General features: G+C 57.1%; 1 long non-coding RNA gene across 2 annotated transcripts in view; it reads left to right on the forward strand.

The window, feature by feature from the left end:
- The first annotated feature begins 8,634 nt into the window (after nt 1-8,634).
- Nucleotides 8,635-20,776, forward strand: part of LOC133773055 (uncharacterized) — a 42,424-nt gene continuing 30,282 nt past the window's right edge. The window contains exons 1-3 of one of the 2 annotated variants that reach the window (XR_009867855.1): nt 8,635-8,783; nt 9,817-9,919; nt 16,574-16,922. This is a non-coding gene — a long non-coding RNA (uncharacterized LOC133773055). Of the gene's footprint in view, nt 8,784-9,816; nt 9,920-16,573; nt 16,923-20,776 lie in introns of those variants that run through there. The other variant, XR_009867856.1, reaches the window with a different exon arrangement.

A 20,776-nucleotide genomic window follows, 5' to 3' on the forward strand; every position in this document is an offset into this window, starting at 1 on the left:
GGCCGCAGCGGGGGCCTGGCCGCCCCTGTGTGTGTGTGTGTGTGTGTGTTGGGGGGCTCTGCTGTGGGGCTCAGCCCCAGCTCGGTCCCTCCTCCCCGCCTTCTCTGTCTCCGCCTGCCTCTCCTTTCCCCCATGGCCCTCCTAGCTGTTTCCCGTTCTCTACTTTCTGTATTTTCTTCCCAGCCTACAAGGGGTCTGCACAATGAAAGGAAATGAAAGGGTTATTTTGGCATCAAAAAAATAAAAAAGGAAATTCGTGTATAACTTTTTTTCATTGTCCTCATTTTCCGTGAGTTTTTGAAGACCCTCCCATAAATGAGTTTGGTTAAGCAAACCATGGCATAGCAGACTGGACACCTAAAGTCTGATCCTATTTTTATTTTTTAAAGCCTTATTTATTTGATTGTTTTTCTATTTACCTAATTTTTCTATTTATTTGAAAGACAAACACAGACAGAGGGAGAGAGACAAAGAGATCTTCCATCCACTGGTTCTTTCTCTAATGGCTACAACAGCCAGGTATGGGCCAGTCTGAAGTCAGGAGCCTGGAGCTCCATCCTGGTCTCCCACGTGGGTGACAAGGATTCAAATACTTGGGCCACCTTTTGCTGCCTTCCCAGGCGCATCAACAGGAAGCAGGATGGGAAGTGGAGTAGCCGGACCTGAACCAGCACTCTGATATAGATGTTGGTGTCGCCAGCTTAGCCTGCTGTGCTGCAATGCTGGCCCCGGGTCATGGTTCTGAGAGTGTTCATGGATGTGAAACCATCCTGTCCAGGGGTGAGAACAGCTCACGAGTGAGCAGAGGCAGCCTGAGCTGGACTTTCTAGCTACCTTGTGTCCCTGCTCCCGGAAAAAGACAACGGCAAATCACACAGCAGAGCCACACATACGACCCCTCGCCACATATACAGACCCACAGTGTTCCCCTTCCTTTCAACCCTGCCCTCTGGAGTCTAGGCCCAAGTCTCTGGGTCAGAGCCCTTTGAAGCTGCAAGGAATGGCCAGAGCAGGGAACGCATTTCAAAGGCTGACCCGTCCCCTTCCCCTCCCCACCAGGGAGCATCCGGAGGGCTTGGTCCCCAGCAAAGATGAAGGCAGAGTTGTTGGATCAAAGTCCAAACACATAATAAAGGCATCTGCCAGCCCCACCTAGGGACATGATGGTGTGCATTTACTCACACACAAACACAGAGCAGTGAGCTGGCTGTCATAAACCATCTCTTATTACAAAGCCACAATCTTTCCCATCTGTGTTGAAGCTGCAGCCTCTGAAATAATGTCTGTAAAAATAAAGTTGCAAGTGAAAACATGGAATGCAATAAATTATGACTGCATTGTGTTCTGCCCCGGGGGGACGCCCTGGCAGGGGAGCTCTCAGTGTTTCTATCTAGGGCCATGTTTGTGTGTCCTCATAACGCATTCCACTTGAGAATGGGAAGAAGAAAGGTTTATTGAGTAGTGCTCGGGTGCGTGGCTGTCTGTACCTCCTTGGTGTTTCCATTTCTCTCCCAAAGCTGACTTGTTCGGCTGCAGGATGAAAACCAAGGGAAGAGGCATGGCCAGGTCCTACCCCTGCCACCACCTTCCTCCTCGCAGGGCGACCCCCATATCCCACCGCCCCCATGGCCATGAGTCCGGACCCGATCACGTCTACCTGCACGGGTTCACAATGCCTCTGCTTTCCCAGGCTCTGGGTAAGCATCTGGGAGGCAGAAGAATCTGAAACAGTAACATGACCCAAATCTCAAGGGGGCCACCGCCCATAGAGCAGCCACTGAGAACAGAGGAAGGCTGGCCAGCAGGTCCTGGCGAGCTCTCCCGGAGTTCAAAGGAGGGGGCACTGAGCCTCTGTGGAGGAAGTGGCTTTGGCTGAAGCCTGGTTGGAGGGGTTGGGCCTGTGGCTCCTTCTCAGAGGGGCACTAATGGAAGGGGAAATGGAGATTGCAACACATGGACGAGCCGGAATTCAGTTTTGCTGGAGCCCAGGGTGCAGGATGGGCAGTGAGGGATGTTGGGTTGCAGGTGGATGGGACTGGATCGAGGACCTTGATGGATGGAAGAAAAAGCTGCAGTCTGAGGACCAGTCGAGGGTTACTGAGCTGGGGAAGACTGGAGGCGGCTTGGGAAACACTCGTTGCTGCGGGCTGCTGGGGCCTCTGAACACTTTCTCTCCGTATTCTCCTCCCTAACAGGACCCCCAGCTCCCCTCCCCTCCACCACTGGGTAATTCCAAAACTGAACAAGGGCTGGCGATGTGGCTCAGCAGGTTAAGTCGCCCCCTGGACACTCACATCCCATATTGGAGCGCCTGGTTCGAGCCCCGGCTGCTCTGGGCTTGCAGTCAGCTCACTGTTCATGTGGTCCAAGTTGTTGGCTTCCTGCACCCATGTGGGAGACCTGGATGGAGCTTCTGCCTCCTGCCTTGGGCCGGGCCCTGTCCTGGATGTTGTGGGCATCTGGGGAGTGAGCTAGCAGTTGCCTGGAAGATTCTCTCTCTCCTATGTCTGTCATTTGGCCTTTCAAATAAATAAAGAAATGTATGTGTGTGTGTGTGTGTGAGAGAGAGAGAGAGAGAGAGAGAGAGAGAGAGAGAGAGAGAGAAAGAGAGAGAGAAACACAAATAAAATATCTGAGCAGAACTATAAAAAAAATCTTAAAACTTAACAAAAAATAAAAAACCGAGCATTTGAGTCTCAATTCTCAGGAGAGGAGGGGTGAGATAGGAGTGAAACACATCCAGCTGGGAGCTATTACTTGTCCATTGAGGCAAAGAAGGGCATCAGACCCTTCCTAGAGGGGGGACTCCTCTTGGGAAAGGGGGGAGAGTGAGGGTGCGCGGGGCTTGTTGGGCCGGCAGGTGCGCAGGACACACAGCAGCGAGTACACCTGTGCTCAGCTCACTCGGCCTGCCGCACCCTTCTTGCTGGGGTCAGCTCGCCCAGCTAGATGTGGTCTGAAGGGTGCGACTCACAGGACAGAACCCTAAGGCCTGGGCACCCCCCACAGCTGCCCGGGCTCCTTGTGCCTTGGATGGGCAGACGAAGCTGCTGCCGTTATCCCTGAGGCTAAGGGCAATGCTGCCCTCATCCCGCTGCAGCCGTGACTCCCGTGGGCACCACGGGGGCTACATAGAGGCAGCATTGCCACGCTCTTTTCAAAGTGCTTACTTGGCTTCCTCTAGTACCCCAGCCCCAGTGCAGTGACAGACCCTGCTGTCCCATCTCTGGGCCCGTGGAGGGAGGAGCCCAGAGCCCCTGTCCCTCTGGGCTTGGGCATCTTCCCTCTGACTCTGGCCCACGGAGCTTGGCTCTTTCCTTCCTCCCCATGGAACGGAGCATGCCAGTTCAAGGGGTTGGGAAATATGGAAGGAAAGGGGCTTGGGACCCTGGCCCGCCCCTTCTCCCTGCCCCGTCCTAGGCCAGGCCGGTGCTGGGGGAGGCTGTGTGTATGCGAAGGCAGAGGTTTCTATGACATCGCCACGCCCTGCCCTGCTCAGCGGATGCCAATCACTAGTATCTCTCCGAAGGAGAGCAGTTGACCCAGCCGCTCCCTCTGAGCGGAACCCGTCAGGAGGCTTCTTTGGAGTGTGCGTTTTCCCTCAAAAGAAGCAGCCAGCGCCTTCCTGGGCGTGTATCCCCTGTTTCTTCCGTGTGTCCTGAGGGCAAGGGGTAGGGGGTGGGACTGGATCTGGCTTTGCCTTCTCTTTGGCGGAGATCGATCAATTTGGGAAAGCCGGCTGTTGGCAGTGACCAGGAGGTTGGGGGAGGAGGAGGGCGAGGGTGAGAGTTCCTAGGGAGGACGCTGGCCTGCCAGGTGCCACCTGGGAAACTCTGGAGGGCATTTGATTGTCCCCATTCTGTCTCCTTCAAGCAGTCCTGGTTGTGAAAAGCACGCTAAGTCTTGTGTGGGGTGCCCTAAGGAAGTGGGCAGCCTGAGAAGCCATCTCCTGCTGCACCACCAGGTTGAGGGAAAAAAAACAAGAAGTGCAGGGGAGGGAGGGGCATGGCCATGACTGGGGGTCAGCCAGGAGGCCTCTGGTCCTCAGCCCCGCCCACTGATGGTCACTCTGGGGCTGGCAGGAGGGTCAGAGGCCCCGGCCGACCCGGCCCACTGCGGGCACTCTCGCTGGTGGCCCTGATGGCAGGTGGTTTTGGGTTGCACCTGAGTGGCCCAACAACAGTAATGGTTGATGGGGACAGTGGGGTCCCAGCTGGGGGTCCGAGGGAGCTTGGTGCTCATTAGCAGGAGCCAGGGTCTTGTCACAGCTCAGACCGGAGCGTGCCACCTTGTCCCCATTTCCAGGGGGTGTGAAGTCACACTAAGCACTTTCTCAGCCTTGAGGTTCCTGAGAAGATTTCTGCCCGCCCCGTGAGTGATTTGTGTAAAGACAGAGAAACAGACAACAGGGCTTGGCCCACGTTTGTGTTTTATGGAGCTGAGCTGTTGTGATGGTGATTTTTTTCCGACATCGTAATCTGGAGATGGACAGGTCACCGGAAGCCACTTGTCCTACAGTTTCTTTATCCTGGCGACATTTGTGGCCAACCCTTTTCTCTCTGTGACCCAAACGATTTTGACTTTGGGACCTCCCCCCGCCCTACCCTCCCGCTGGACTGTGTGCAGGGAGGAGGGCGTGAGGAGCAGGAGGGGTTCCGTCAATCCTGTACCCTGGTTGCCTACGAGACAAAGTGGCATTTGCAAAGTCAAGGTTAGCCCTTCTCACCTGATGGCCTCTTTCAAATCCCCAGGAACATGTGTGTCCTTGGTCCAGGCCCCCAGCACACCCTCCCATTCTCTGGCTCCCCTTGTCCCCCCCCCCCCCCCCCCCCCCAGCACCTGGGACCTTCTTGCCCCCACATCTCTGGCCCTGGCCTTCCCTCTGCAGACAGGAGTGCCCATCCCCTCTGTCTCGGAAGTCTGCGAGACAGCCTGGGCCTGGCAAGGGCTGGAGGCCCGGCCACGCCTTCCCTCGCCCATGGCCTCCGTGTGCAAGGGGTAGGTGGAAGCTTTGAGCCTGGGGAAAGGGAGGCAGGACCTTGTGGGTGCCTGTGCACCTTGGGAAAGAGCGCCCTCTGGAGCATAAAGAGAAAAGGGTTGACACCACACACTGCTCACAGCCCCCACCAGCCTCAGCTCTCACCTCCCCGAGCTTAACCAGCCCGGCTTCCCTTCTGTCCCTCTTTAAATGTTTTTTTATTTGAAAGGAGGAGTTACAGAGAGAAAGAGGGGGACCCAGAGATCCTATATCCACTGGTTCACTCCCCAAATGGCTGGGGCTGGGCCAAAGTCAGGAGCCAGGAGCTTCATCCTGGTCTCCCACGTAGGTGGCAGGGACTTGGGCCATCCTCCGCTACTTTCCCAGGCCATAGCAGAGAGCTGGATCAGAAGTGGAGCAGCCAGGACTCTTTTCTCCTGCTCTTTCTCCAGGAAAGGACACAGAGCCCAGGGCACGTGGAGGCCTCCGGGCCTGGGCCCTGGGCAGCACGGGGCAGAAGCAGCCGCCATGGCGGTGAGCATCCCTTTTCTGAGGTCGGTAGCAGGACTCAACGTGTGGCAGGGACTGTCAAGCAAGGCTTCCCGGGGTTCTGGCTGGTGCAAGAGGAGGCGCGTGGTCCCTCTGGCAGACGGAAGGAGCCCTAGAAAGTCATCAGGTTTGGGGACGATCCTGAAGTCTCCTGGGAGGGGAGGGTAGCTTTTGGCCTGCAAACTGGCATTGTGCGCGTGACCTCAGCTCCTCCCCAGTGTGCAGCCTCCCGGTGGAAGGGGCTGCAGGGCCCCAGAATGTCCCCAGAAGGAACCTGCCTGGGCTCGGCCTGGTTCCCCAAGGCCAGTGTGGCAGTGAGTGCAGGCTCACACTGGCCCCAGGTCCCTGGGCTTCTGGCGTCATCAAGTGGCATGGAAACAGCTCGGAGTCCTGGCTCTGCACCCTATGAGCACGTGACCTTGGGCAGCGATGTCACCCAGGGCACCCATCCCTTCATCTGTAGAAGGGTCTGGCTGGTTGATGGCTAGTCTGAATCCAATTGTCCGACAGTGACCCTGCTGCCTGCTGCCACCATAGCGCAATTACTTGGTTGGATACGTCTTGCAGAGAAAGGACTGGGCCTGTTGCTTTACCACTGAACCCCCAGGGCCCAGCAAGGCACCAGCACATGCTGGATGCTTCCTGTATGTTGATTGAATGAATGAACAAGACCAGAACCCTGACAGCCACATGTGCAGAGGACAAGGCAAGCAGGAGACCTGACCAGGCGCCTGGGCCAAGGGAACACAGTGCGGTGGCTTCATTCCTGCCCTGGTGACTACTGGGAGTGAGGGCTCTACAGGCCAAGGGTCACTCAGGCTGTGAGGATGGAGCTGGTCTCTCAGACCAGCATCCACAGCTTGGCTGGAGGACACAGCTTGGGGGGGGGGGAAGGGCTGGATTCCCTCCCCAGAACTGCTCCACAGTGGTCTTACATGTTTAAATTAAAAAAATGCAAACCCAGAGGGGGCATTGTTGCACCATGGCTAAGCCATCGGCTACAGCCCCTATTGGACAAGTGCCTGGTTTCAGTCCCGGCTCCTCTTCGGAATCGGGCTTCTTGCTAATGTGCAGCCTGGGGAGTAGCAAGCTGATGGCCAAGCACTTGGAGCCCCACCACCCACGTGGGAGATCAGCATGGAGTTCTTGGCTCCTGACTTCAGCTTTGGCTGTTGCAGGCCACTGATTCACTTATGAATCAGTGAATGGAAGATCCCTCTCTGTTTATCTCTGTAAATGTGCCTTTCAAATAAAATGAAAGTAAATAAATAAAAATGTAAAACACAAGCCTTTGGGATTTATGGGAAGACCCCAGGCTGTGACCAGGCCAGGCTGGTGTGTTGGACAACGAGACTTCAGCTGGGTCCCGTATCCAGGGCCTGGCTCTGCTACAGAAGGCAGCAAAGGAGGACCCAGGCCAGACTCCCACTTCTTTTTTTTTTTAAGATTTATTTTATTTATTTGAAAGACAGAGTTACAGAGAGAGGTGGAGAGAGAGAGAGAGAGAGAGAGAGAGAGAAAGTGAGAGAGGTCTTCAATCCACTGGTTCACTCTCCAAATGGCCTCATTAGCCAGAGCTACACTGATCTGAAGGCAGGAGCCAGGAACCTTCTCTGGGTCTCCCACGCAGGTGCAGGGGCCCAAGGACTTGGGCCATCTTCTACTGCTTTCCCAGGCATATTAGCAAGGAGCCCGATCAGAAGTGGAGCAGCCAGGACTTGAACTGGCACTCGTATGGGATGTTGGTGCTGCAGCCAGGGCTTGAACCTGCTGTGTCACAGTGCCGGCCCCAGAATCCCACTTCTGAGAGGAGCTGGAGCAGAAGCCAGGAAGGGCCATGCCCTAGGCTACCCCGGCGACTTCGGGGGGTGCAGGTGCAGCTGTGGCCCTGGCTTCGGTACTGAACCAGCACAGCCTCTCAGGAGCCCCTGGTTTACTGGGGGCGGGGGAGTCCAGGGCACACGGGTCAGAGGGGGATGCTCGGGGAGAGAGGTTCTTGCGCTGGGAGATGACCGAGCTCTGGCCCCCAGCCGGGAAGCCCAGGGGCTGCTTCCTCACTGCTGCCTTGAGCTCAGTGGGTGCTTTCCAGTTGCCTCTTTTCACCCCCCATAGATGTGGGTGGGGCAGCCACAGGTCTCCCCTGAGGGCCTCTCCCCGACCCATCCCGCAGTGCTGTAGGAATGGGGCTACAGGGCCCCTGCCGCCCCATGTGTTTCCTTTGCCTTCCTAGAGTCACGGAGCCATGGGAAAGCCGCGCCCCCGCCCTGCCCCGGGACTTGGCATCCAGGGGTGTGAGGTTGGAACATTTTCTCCGTCCTCCAACCCCTTCAGGTCTCATTCTCCTGATGGCATGGGGGTCATAAGTAAGTCAGATGCATCGAACCGAACCAGAAAAGACAAAACCAAACTGCAAGAGAAAGCAAGGAGATGTGCAGAAATCCTCCCACAAACGAACTTAATGAAGGCCCATGGAGCCACGCGTGAGTGTCAGAAGTAAAACAACCCATCTAGTCGGGGTGCCCCTTGCAGCGCACCCCAAGGCAGCCCCCGCCAAGCGAGGAGAACCGTCCTGGCTTTGGCATTGCTCGTCTTTGCTTTTACTACGTAGGCCAGTTTGTTTCAAGTATCTCCAGGGGAGGTGGCCTGCTGTGAAATTCTGTGACAATAGAATCATTTTCATGTGGCTTCTTCTGCAGACAGCTTGTTTCTGTTCTCCAGGACCTTGAGACCCCTGCCTCCTGGCCCATGTAACTCTGGCTCATGTATGTTTGGCGCTGCATGGAATCCCATGGCACGCGTGTGTCAGATCTCCCGCGAGGGCTCTGTGCGGTCCCCTGGGGCAGCAGCGGCAGCAGCGGCAGCAGGCCCACCAGAGAGAACGGCTCCGGTCCCTGGGCGTGTTCCCTCTCTCGAGAGACGGCTCCAGCTGCTCTGATGCTCCCGCCTCCATCTCCCCATCCTGCTTGGGATGCCAGAGTCCTGCCCTCCCTCCCAGAACCATTGCCTCACCGAGGAGGAATTCAAGGGGATTTCAGGCAACCTTGTGTTTCCCATAAATCAGCGCTCAAAGTGAACCGGCTGCGGCCAGCAGGATGCAGGCAGGCAGGCGAACCTGGCCTGCACAGCAGGGTTTGCAGGCTCCGAATGGACTCAGAGCAGCACAGCGGGGACACTGCTCAGCTGCAGGCCTGGCCCGGCCCCTGCGCTGACCCTGGCTCAAGAACCCTTGCCCTTGCTTCCCCTGGTGGCCTCTGGAGTGAGTTCTTTTTTTTTTCTTTTTTTTTTTTAAGATTTATTTATTTGTTTGAAAGTCAGCGTTACACAGGGAGAGGAGAGGCAGAGAGAGAGGTCTTCATTCTATGGTTCACTCCCCAATTGGCTGCAATGGCTGGAGCTGTGCCAATCTGAAGCTAAGAGGAGCTTCTTCTGGGTCTCCCACGTGGGTGCAGGGGCCCAAACACTTGGGCCATCTTCTACTGCTTTCCCAGGCCACAGCAGAGAGCTGGATTGGAAATGGAGCAGCCGGGTCTTGAACCAGTGGCCATATGGAATGCTGGCACTTCAGGCCAGGGTGTTAACCCACTGCACCACAGCACCGGCCCCTGGAGTGAGTTCTACCATATGGGCACAAGGCAGGACTTGTGCCAGCTCTGAGGGACCAGTGAGGGCAGCCTGAGCCGAGGGGCTTGCCTTGTAGATCCCTGGGAAGGAGGGGTGGGGAGCACCGTGCTCCTGCAGCCCTGGCCTGGGGACTCCCGGGAACACCCTGGCTTGCTGAGGGTCCCCTCAGCTCTGCGTCCCCAGACCGCACCAGGCTCGGCATGCCTGAACTGCTCCTCTCGGCCCACCTCCTTCGTGGCAACTTTGCTTGGTGTAGGGTGGACGATGGCGAAGTGTCCCCTAGAGGGTCCTGGGGCAGCTGTCAGGGGACTGTGGCCGGCAGTGGATAATGTGGCCTGACACTGTCAGAGCTGGCGAAAGTGCTGGGCGAGGCTCTGTCCGCCTGCACAGTCGGGGCCGTGTGAGGGTCCCTGTCCCCAGCGCTTTGTTCTTGAGGGTGGCCATGGTCCTCCCTGGGATGGGAGTGTGGGACTGGTACAGGAACTAGAAAAAGGCTTGCATTGGAGCTGGGGGCCACCCCCGAGAGCACAAATGCATTTCCTCACGCTGCTGGGGGTTGTGAGTCCAAGGTCAAAGCTCATGCGGATTCCTCTCAGGCCTCTCCATGGCGGGCAGCTGGCTGCCCTGCTGTTGGCCCTCTGTGCCCGAGCTCCGTGCTGTCTCCGCAGGTCCTGCTCTTCTCTCCTCTGAAGACACGGGACAGACTGGAAGGAGGCCCACCCGGACAACCCCTTGTAAATGCAACGACCTCGCCGATGGCCCCATCTCCAGGTACAGCTACACACTAAGGGGCCTGGGGCTAGCTCTTCAACACAGGCATCTGGGGGAGACGTGGTTCAGCCGGTAGCGGGGGTGATGGAGGCCGGATGCAGGGCCTCCAGGGGAGTGCCCGGGGACCGTAGCTGGGCGCTGCTGTTCGTATCATGGGTGCTTTCATTGCTGGGGGCTCTTCATATGTTTAGAGGTGGCAATTTGCCCATTTCCTACAGTAGATACAACTGATATACTTATTCAGACACTATTCCATTATAGAAATAAGGTATCTCGAAAAAGCATTTCTTTTCCTATACAAGGTACCATGGGGTTGGCGCTGTGGCATAACGGGTAAAGATGCCACCTGTGATGCCAGCATCGCATATGGGTGCTGGGTGGAGACCTGGATGCTCCACTTCCCAATCCAGCCCCCTGCTAATGTGCCTGGGAAAGCAGCAGGAGATGGCCCAATGCTTGGGCCACTGTGCCCACACAAAGACCTGGAAGAAGCTCCTGGTTCCTGGCTTCGGCCTGGTCCAGCCCCAGTCATTGCAGCCATTTGGGGAAGGAACCAGCAGATGGAAGATCTCTGTCTCTCCCTTTCTCTGTGTAACCTTCCAGAACAATCTTGGAGTCCTTGGCCAAGGCTGGCTCAACCACCCAAGCCTTCCCCACTGCCCTGAGGCTTCCGGAACTCATCTACCTCCGGCGGAGACTTATCCATTGCCTATGTCGTTGTCCTATGCACAGGACCGTTCCGGTCCCTGATGTCCTCCAACTCAGGGCCCAGCACAAGGAAGGTTGGTAGGAAGGAAGAAGGAAGAGAGAGAGAGAGAGAGAGAGAGAGGAGTCTGTGAAGCAAGGAGAGTCATGGGGGTGACACTAGGAGCCAAGTGTTGAGCGTTTTTGGGGGGAACCTCTGGAGCCCCCACATTGCCATCCACCCTGCAGGCACAGGCAGCTGCAGCCTGTCCCAGATGCTCCAAGTGATTGGGAGCTCGGTCTTGGTCTCCCCTCGCCACTTCCACTTCACTCAGCTGTTCCTCTTTTTCCTCTCTCTTTTTTTTTTTTTTTTAAGATTTGTTTATTTGAAAGGCAGAGTTAGAGAGAGAGAGAGAGACAGAGAGACAGAAAGACAGAGAGACAGCGAGACAGAATCTTCCATCTGCTGGTTCAATCTCCAAACAGCCACAATAGGACCAGGCTGAAGGCAGGAGCCAGGAGCTTCCTCCAGGGCTCCCACATGGGTGACAGGGGCCCAAGGACTTGGGCCATCCTCTGCTGCTTTCCCAGGTGCACTAGCAGGGAGCTGGATAGGAAGTAGAGTAGCCAGGACACAAACCGCTGGCATCTCAGGCGGCGCTTAACCTGCTATGCCACTGCACAGCCCCTCAGCCGTTTCTCCTGCTACACTCGGGAGGGGGCAGTGTGATTGGAACACTGTTGTTTTCTCTTTGCTGAAGGTGTTCTGTCTCTTGAGCTGAGGTGGTTTTCCGCAGCTCACCAGATCTTGGCATGCTTACATTTGTATGTGCACACGTGTGTTCTCTGCGTGCATGTATGTTCACATACATGTGCGCGCATGTCTCAGGTTATGCCTTGCATGTGTTCATGTGTGTGCATGTGTGCTTGTCCCCGTTGCGTGCATGCACATGTGTGTGTTTGTGCCCATGCATGTTTGTAAGTACGGTGGACGTGTGCCACATGAACACTGGGCAGGAGGTGAATGAGGTTTGCAAAGCGCCACAGATGTGACCTTTCACCCTCCTTTGCAACTATTGAGGTCATTGCCCCAGAGACCAGAGAGCTTTCCTTTGGAACCAAGGGGGCCTCCCCACCCAGGGAGGGAGCAAGCTGCTTCCAAGAGCAAACTGGATGATGCTTGTCCTGGCGTCCGGAGCCAGCGGGTCGTGCTTAATTCTGAAAGAATGTGTGTGGGTCCGCCCAACCGAGCAGGCCCCAGCCTGACTGGGAGCCTGCAGCTTTGCAAGGGCAGCCCTGCCGGTGGGCACCAGCACCGCGGGGAGAGAGTCACCCAGGCTGTGTGCTGCCAGGGGCCAGGGCCCAGAGCGGCCTGTGTGCCCCACTCTGCGCTCATGTGCATGGCCAGTCGCAGGCCTAAGGGAGCTGGGAGTCCAGGAGGTGAGGGCAAAATCCCCAGCAGGGGCTGGTGTATCATGGTTGTGCAGGTGTCTTGGACAGAGAGGAGGCTCAGTGGAGCGGTCCCTGGGGCTGTGGTCATCAGGGAAGGCTTCTTGGAGGAGGTATGCCCTGTGAGGCGGGGAGGACTTAAGGGCAGGAGCCCATTCCAAGAGGCGCAGGGGAAGGAGGAGGCTCAGCAAGGCTTTGCCTTGGAAAAGTCGAGAGCTTTGTGGGATGGCTGCGGCCCTGCTCCCGAGGGGCTGGGAGGGGCAAGGGGGAGGCAGGGCTCTGGGTGCCCGCTCAGCCTGAGACAGTGGGGGAGCAGCTGGGGAGCCTCAAGGCAGGGGAGTGACCCGATGGAAATGGGAGTTAGTGAGCAGGCCCCCGTGGTGTGGGGAGGCAGGGGTGTTAGTAACCAAGGCGCCCTGGACAGAGCGCCCAAGCTCGGTGGGGGCGGGGCGGAGTGGCGGAGCCAGAGTCCCGCTCCCATTTTGGGGCCTCTTCAGGTCTTGTGTCTGTGTTTGCAGGCCCTGGAGCTGAGAGCGCTGAGACAGCCCCTCCCCTACATGCCAGCTGGGCTGGATGGGCCTGGGAGACAGAGGCCAGGCCCCGGCCCCTTGCCCACAGTTCCGTCCTTGCCCACAGTGGCCTGGCCTCTGGACAGGTAGCACCTGTGACTGGGGGGTTGTCACACCAGTGGGAAGAGGTAAAAGCCAAGGGAGCCCTTGGGTGTGACTGTAGCCCAGTGAGGCCAGGCCCGGCTGGGTGGGAACCTGAGCGCAAGTTCTGGCCAGGCCTCATGAAGGGGTGGATCCCACTCCGCCTGAGTGTGCACACAGTGTGGCTTGCGTGTGTACCACCCAGCGCGAGCATGCACACAGCCTGGCCTGGCTGGGCCTGGGTCTGCGCATAGTAGGGCCTACGTTGTTGGGTGAATAAATGTGAATGGAGACACAGCTCAGGCTCCATGGGCAGACAGAACTCTGACAGCTGGCATAGCCCCTGAAACTGTCCTTGCCACAGGCCCACCTCTGGTTATAATATGATTTGTCTGGATTACTGAGCTTTTTGGTATTTCCCTGAAATCTGTGCCCAGGGGCCAGCACTGTGGCACAGCTGGTTAAGCGGCCACCTGCAATGCCTGCATCCCATATGGGCGCCAGTTTGAGTCCTGGCTGCTCCAGTTCTGATTTAGTTACCTGCTAATGTGCCTGGGAAAGCAGTGGAAAATGGCCCATGTAGTAGGGTTTCTGCCACCCACGTGGGAGACCCGGATGTAGTTCCAGGTTCCTGGCTTTGGTCTGGCCCAGCCCTAGCCCTGATGGCAATTTGGGGAAGTGTACCAGATTTCTTTCTCTCTGTAACTCTGCCTTTCAAGTAAATGAGTATATGTTAAAAAACAAAATTGCGCCCCAAGCAGGTCCCTCACTCACCTTAATGGCAAGGCTGAGAGAGGCGGAGAGAAAGGGTTCTTTGGTCTGGATCCTGGTGGGCTGGGGAGCACAGATCCCCAGGGCTGGAAGCGGCTGGCGGAGCCTGGTGTGTGTGGGGCTGCGGTGGGCAGGTGAGGAGGGAGACAGATTTCTGGGATTCTGGAGTGTCTGCTGATGGTTCTGGGGTACACTGGGGCGGCTTTGGTGGGGGAAGAGAAGTGGGGAGCAGAATCGGGGGGTCGGGGAGGCAGTTGCAGAAGCCAGGGGAGAATTCATTTCTGTGGAGGAGGGTTTGGGGAGGCGACAGAGCTTGGGCAGTCACAGGTCGCACTCGCAGGGTCCACCCCACACCCACCTGCCTTAGTGAGGGGCCCTCAGGCGGGGAGGAAGGCAGGAGGGGCCCTCCTAGAGGCCAGAGCCCACAGGCAGGAGCCGGGCATGAGCCGCAGGCGGTGGGCTGGTCCTGCTCTCTACAAGGGCAGGCCCCTCCGCCCCTCAGCTCTGTCCTGTCGCTTTGAAGGCCCCAGGACCTTCCTTTCCGAGATTTGGGACACGGGGCAGAGGTGACGCTGAGGGAGTGGTGAGGGGCCTGGACCGTGTGAGCGGCTCTCCTGCAGGGAGGCAGCCTTCTGAGGGGCCCGGGGCCCCAGCCCACAGCCAGCCTGGGCCGCTCCAGGCCCCTGCTCTCACTTCCCCTCTGCTTGGGAGGGGTCTTTGAAGGTCCAGGGAGGGGACCCACACAGCACGAAGCTTGCCGGGCACAGAAAGCTCTGCGGGACTGACCCGGTGCTGGCTGAAGGTCAGGACCCTGCTGCCTGGGGCTCGTGGTGCAGGCTGCAATCCCGCGCCTCGGCCCCGCCCGTCCCAGTGTTGCCTGGCTGGGGGCTGCGGCTGCTACTCCCCGCTCCGTACTCATCCTGCCGCATACCGCCCCTGTCAAGGGGCTCGTTCCCGGCTCCGCGTCCCCGCTGCGGTGGGCGCCCCTCCCCTCCACCCTGTGACTGTTCACATTCAGATGTGGCCGCGGGGCCTCGGCTCCAGCAGGATGCAAGCTTCGGCCCGCGCTGCTTCTCGGGGTCACGGACGCCCCACGTTTGCTTTACCCTGCTGTCCCGTTCATAAAACTCGCTCGTGCTAACTGCAGAAGCTGACGCGGAGAGGTGCCCCCAGCACAGCCGAGCGCCCCCTGCCGGACATGCTGTGCGCAGCGCGGCAGGCCGGTGCCGGGTCCGCACCCTTGGCCCTCGTTCTCCCTCCTGGGCCCCGCCTGCACCGCCTCCCTGGGGGGTTGGCTCTGAGCTTCAGCCCCTCCCCCAGGGCCACGGCAGCACGGGGGGCCCGAGCAGGGAGGGGGCACATCTCCACGGCGGCGTGCCTCCTGGAAACCACATCAAATGGCACAGCTAGGAATTAATAAATAAATCTGGGAGACAAGTCAATTACCCTCCCCTCGTGCCCCTGTCCCCGGGGGCCGCAGCAGCCTGTGGCTCCCAGCCTCAGCACGCCTTCCCTGGCTGGCTCCCGTCAGATTAGCGGGGCGAGATGCGACAGGCCTCTGTCCTCTGGGGAAATGGCTCCCTTCCTGGGAGGCGGCGAGGACGTTCTGGGCTTGCTGTGTTCCTGCCCTCTCCCTGTGCCCACGGCGGCCCACCCTGCCTCAGGCGCTCGACCAGCCCGTCCTGGTGCCTTAGCGCCGGCAACCAAGTCCCCAGGCCTTCGAACCAAGCCTGCGAAATGCAGACCCCCCTGGAGCCCCCTCCTTGGTAGCTTCCACTACCGCCTTGTAAAAAGTCAGGCACGGTTATTCACCAGCGAACAGGTACTGATGCCTGCTTTGTGGCCGCGTCCTGCGAGGCTGCAGAGTGACAGACCAGGGACACAGCTCTGCCCTTCAAGCTTACAGCTGTGTGGGGGTCAGACGTGCAATCGCCAGAGCGGGCACCTTGGGGGGAGGGGAGCGCCGCTCAGCCTACAGGGTCCCCCCCCCCCCCCCCGTGGGGGTGGGGCTTCTGGAGCAGGTGCTACCTGGGCTGCATTCCCAGGGACAAATTCTCCCCGGGCTGGGGGGAGGGAGTGCTGGTCTGCCGTGGGGAGGGAAGTGGGGGGGGGGGGGGGGCTCACTGGGAAGGGGACTCACCTGGCTGGACCCCGCGGGGAGGGAGCGAGGGTGAGGGAAGGGGGTGGGGGCTGCACCCGGGAGGGAGGTGTGGTGTGGTGATTTCAGTGGGTCGTGGATTCTTTCCGGCTTTGTGTGTGTGCACTGGGAGTGAGGTGTTCAGAAACAGCTGCCTGGAGCCTGGTAGGTGAGATCGCCTGCATCTCAGAGCAGATCGGGAAAGCGGGCGCCTCCCGGAGTTTGCTGTCCTGGATTTTCTGCACATCCGTTAGAGCGGCCATTCTCCAGTTTTAGTGCAGGCGACGAAAACTCGGGTGCTTTGTTTTAATTTTATTGTCTTAAAAGATTTATTTATTTGAAAGGCTGAGTTGGAGAGAGAGAGAGAGAGAGAGGAAGAAAGAGAGAGAGAGAGAGAGAGAGAGAGAGAGGTCTTCCATCCACTGGCTCACTCCCCAAATGGCTGCAATGACCAGAGCTAGGCTGATCCGAAGCCAGGAGCCAGGAGCTTCTTCTGGGTCTCCCACGAGGGTGCAGGGGGCCAAGCACTTGGACCATCTGTAAGAAAAAGAGATGGCAGAACAGAGAGGAGACGTGATACGAACTTGCAGCCAGACTGAATTTATTCAGAGAAAACAAACTCGCCGAGGTCAACCAGCTGCCCACATGTATATATATAGACCCACCACATGGCGGAGAGCCCAGACCCCAGCTCTGGGCATTTTTTTAAATATCTTAGGTGGGCTGGGGTAGGGTGCAGCAGGTGGAGGTGAATTCCTTCATACAGGTCTCTCAAGTTTGGCCCCAAGGCTTCTGAACCTGGGGAAGAATGCAGGGGTGGGGTGAAGACAAATGGGTGTGAGACTCACTTGAGATCCTCAGGGGCAAGGGATAAATTCCGATTTTATCTCTCTTTTGGGCAATGGGCTCTACTGGCTGAACCTTATGTCATTGTTCCATTGCCATCCTCCTCTGCTTTTCCAGGTACATTAGCAGGGAGCTGGATCAGAAGTGGAGCAGTTGGGACTTGAACCTGCGCCCATATGGGATGCCAGCACTGCAGGAGGCCAGTTTACTCACCCCGGGTGCTTTATTTTAAATGTGAGTGTTTAAGATCTGTCCTGGAGCTTACTATTCAGTGGGGCCAGGCAATGTGCGTTTTTAACCAGCTCGCCTGGACCAGATAGGGTCAGCAGTACACGCTTTGAACCTGATTATCAACTCTTGGGGAATTTGCTTGCAATTCACAGAACTGCCACCAGATGGCAGTAGTGTTTTGCGATGGAGCTAAGTAAAGCTCCCTGGGTTTTCTATAGTTCTCTACGGCAAAACATGAGAGAAAAGAACTATTTTAAATAATTTATAAAATAAATGGTAATGAAAACTTAAATTACAGAGGTTAATTTTATTTTTTGAAAAGATTTATTTTATTTGCTTGAAAGGTAGGGTTACAGAGGGAGAGAGGGAGAGACAAAGAGATCTTCCATCTGCTGGTTCACTCCCCACATGGCTGCAATGGTCAGGGCTGGACCAGGCCAAAGCCAGGAGCCAGGAGCTTCTTCTGGGTCTCCCACGTGGGTGCAGGGGCCCAAGCACTTGGGCCATCTTCTGCCGCTTTCCCAGGTTCATTAGAAGGGAGCTGGATCAGAAGTGGAGCAGCTGGGACTTGTGCCCACATGGGATGCCAGCATTGCAGGCAGCAGCTTAACCCTCTGCACTACAGCACCTGTAGAGCTTAGTTTTAATTTTCCCTTTCAAACATTAGAGCTAATGTTAGCGCTATGGTGACCACTGGCTGAGAGTGGCAACTTTTGAGCACCTGGAGTGTGGCTGATCTGAGTGGGCGTGCGCTGAAGGTATGGTAAACACACTGGCTTTTATGAACGAACAGCCAAAGAATCAATCGTTACGATTTCATGTTGAAATTATACTTCAACTTTATTAAACTTAATCCTGTGGCCGGCGCTGTGGCGAAGTGGGTTAATACTCTGCCTGTGGCGCCGGCATCCCATATGGGCGCCAGTTCTAGTCCCGGCTGCTCCTCTTCCGATCCAGTTCTCTGCTATGGCCTGGGAAAGCAGTAGAAGATGGCTCAAGTCCTTGGGCCCCTGCACCCACGCGGGAGACCCAGAAGAAGCTCCCGGCTCCTGGCTTCGGATCGGCACAGCTCCGGCTGTTGCGACCACGTGGGGAGTGAACCAGTGGATGGAAGACCTCTCTTTCCTCTCTCTCTGTAACTCTACCTCTCAAAGTAGGTAAATCTTTAAAAAAGTTAATTCCACTTGTTTTACTTTGTAAATGTGACTGCTATAAGATTTGAGTGTGTCTCCGTGCTGTGTCGAATGGACGGCCGTGCATCGCAAATCATCCAAATTAATTCCTTCATTTTGACAGTTAGGGAATTGAAGGCGGAAGTTTGATGGAAACATTGGAAACGTGTGAGATTCGAGGTCAAAAGCTCTGTGCTGGCTGGCGCCGCGGCTCACTAGGCTAATCCTCCGCCTTCTGGCGCCGGCACCCGGGGTTCTAGTCCGGTCGGAGCGCCAGATTCTATCCCAGTTGCTCCTCTTCCAGTCCAGCTCTCTGCTGTGGCCAGGGAGTGCAGTGGAGGATGGCCCAAGTGCTTGGGCCCTGCGCCTGCGTGGGAGACCAGGAGAAGTACCTGGCTCCTGCCTTCAGAACCGCACGGTGCGCCAGCTGCAGCGGCCATTGGAGGGTGAACCAACGGCAAAGAGGAAGACCTTTCTCTCTGTCTCTCTCACTGTCCACTCTGCCTGTCAAAAAAATTAAAACACACACACACACACACACAGCTCTGTGCTGAAGCTCCAGGCCAAGAGCTCATCTCGTGCCTCTGGGCGAGCCGTGCACCTGCGCTGAGCCATGCACCTGGGCTGAGCCGCCTCTTCCACACCTGGGAAGGCGGCTGATGGCAGCAGCACCGCTCCAAGGAGCTCCTTGGAAGACCGAGTGAGCGGATGCACCCTGAGGGGCCGGTGTGCCCGGGAAGCGTCACCAACGTCACACGTCAGTAATGAGGGTGCTGCCGGGACTCGAACCCGGGCCGTGCAAACTCCCCATTTCATGAGTGCATCCAGCACGTAGGCCCCCAGGGCTTTACAGCCGAGTGGAGGAGCTGCTGTGTACCCCTGCGAATGCAGGACGAGAGTGACTCGCGAGGATGGAAACCTTGTCTCCAGGCTCCCACGGTTAGCAGTGGGGGTGGCTGCTTTTTCTCTATTTTTAAAAATGCTTACTTACTTGTTTGAAATAACAAGGTGGGGGAGATCTTCCACACGTCTGTAACAGCGAGGGCTGGGTCAGGCTGAAGCCAGGCGCCCAGAGCGCCATGCGTGCCTCCCACGTGGTGGGAGTGTCTCAGCACGGAGCTGTCCCCCACCGCTCCCCGGGCGCTAGCTGGAAGCTGGATGGCTATGGGTGCAGCCCGGCCTGGAGCAGACCCTGCAGCACGGGAGGCGCGAAGCTGCCGCCTAGCCTGCTGTGCCACCATGCCCGCCTCCGCTGCTGGTTGTGAAAACAGTGCTCGTGGGGCTGGAGGATCAGGTGGGGGCAGCAAAGAGGGAGTGACAAAAATCATTACCACACTTTCCCTTTCTCGGGGGTTCATCCTCCGGGTCGGGGACCAGGCAGTGAGAGCGAAGCCGGCCCGGGGCTTCTGATGGGGACCTTGCAGTTAAGAATGTGTGACAGAGCTGCCAGCGCCTGGCCAGCCTCCTGCCTTTTCTTTTCTTCCCGTCTAGAATCTTGGTTCTTTTAGGGTTGTCAGTGGCCCAGCCAACACACTTCATTTTCCAGCCTCACTCTGAAGCTGGCCATAGCCACACCCTGCAGATAACCAGAGGGATGCAGAAATGGGGATCTAGGAGAGACCCTTAAGCAGGAGCGAGCATTCAGCCAGGGGACACAATAGAGCCCAAAGTCCTCCATCTTGCCTGGACTGTGGGTGTAATGGCAGGAACTCCAGCAACCATCTTATGAGCATGAGTTCAAAAGTCACAGAGAAAGCTAGATTGAGGTGATGATAAATTGCTCTGAAGTTCCAACCTTTGATCTTGTCATTATGTAAAAGAGAAACAAGTTCCTGAATTGTTTGAGCCACTGTTATTTGGGTTTCTGTCCTAGGCGGTCATTGCTGTTCCTGGGTGCAGGGAGCATTTCAGGGCAGAGGTGGAGATCCTTGAGTTCCCGTGCCTGTGGCAGGGAGGGGTTAGAGGATTTTGTTGGGGGTGGGGATGGGAGGTCCCCCAGCGGGCTGGGGGGAGCCCCTTTTCCTCCTTAGGGGGACGTGGCCAGTCAGGGCTCTAAGAACCCCAGAGAGGGAGGAAGCAGCAGCGGCGGGAGCCCCGTTGTCCAGAAGTGATGTTTGGGTTCTCACGGCATCGGCCCACACCACTGCACGTCTCTCCTGGGCTTCGTGATAGAAGGCGGAAATCATTGGGAAAACAGTTCCACCTGATTTCTTTTAAAACACTGATCAAAGATGTTTAAAGATTTATTGATTTTATTTAAAAGTTAGAATTACAGAGAGGGAGGGAGAGACAGAGAGATCTTCCATCTACTAGTTCACTCCCAAATGGCTGCATTAGTCAGGGCTAAAGCCAGGAGCCAGGAGCTCCATCTGGGTCTCCCACATGGGTGCAGGGGTCCAGGGGCTTGGGCCATCTTCCACTGCTTTCCCAGGCCATAGGCAGGGAGCTGGATCGGAAGTGGAGCAGCTGGGACTCGAACCGGCGCCCATATGGGATACTGTTATAGATGGAGGCTTAACCTGCGATGCCACAGCACCAGCTCTGATAAAAAATTTTTTAAAAAATTGTGCTTAAAAGCATAACGGGGGTGGGCATTTGACGGAGCAGTTAAGAGCCGGTTCAGATACCCACGTCCCACATCGGAGCGCGTAGGTGTGAGTCCTGGCTCTGCCCCGACTCCGGCTTCCTTTCTGCTAATGTGGCCCTGGGAGGTGGCAGCACGGCTCCAGTAGTCGGGGCCCTGCCACTGCTGTGGGAGACCTGGAAGAGTCGCTGGCTCCTGGCCTCAGCCTGCTGCAGCCCTCGTGGCTGGGGGAATGACCCAGCGGACGAAGATCTCGCTCCTCCCCCCTGTCTCTCCATTCATAATCACACACACACACACACACACACACACACGCTTTGCTGTCTTAGCCGT

Source organism: Lepus europaeus, chromosome 13 (assembly GCF_033115175.1).
Source record: "Lepus europaeus isolate LE1 chromosome 13, mLepTim1.pri, whole genome shotgun sequence".
Lineage (NCBI taxonomy): Eukaryota > Metazoa > Chordata > Mammalia > Lagomorpha > Leporidae > Lepus > Lepus europaeus.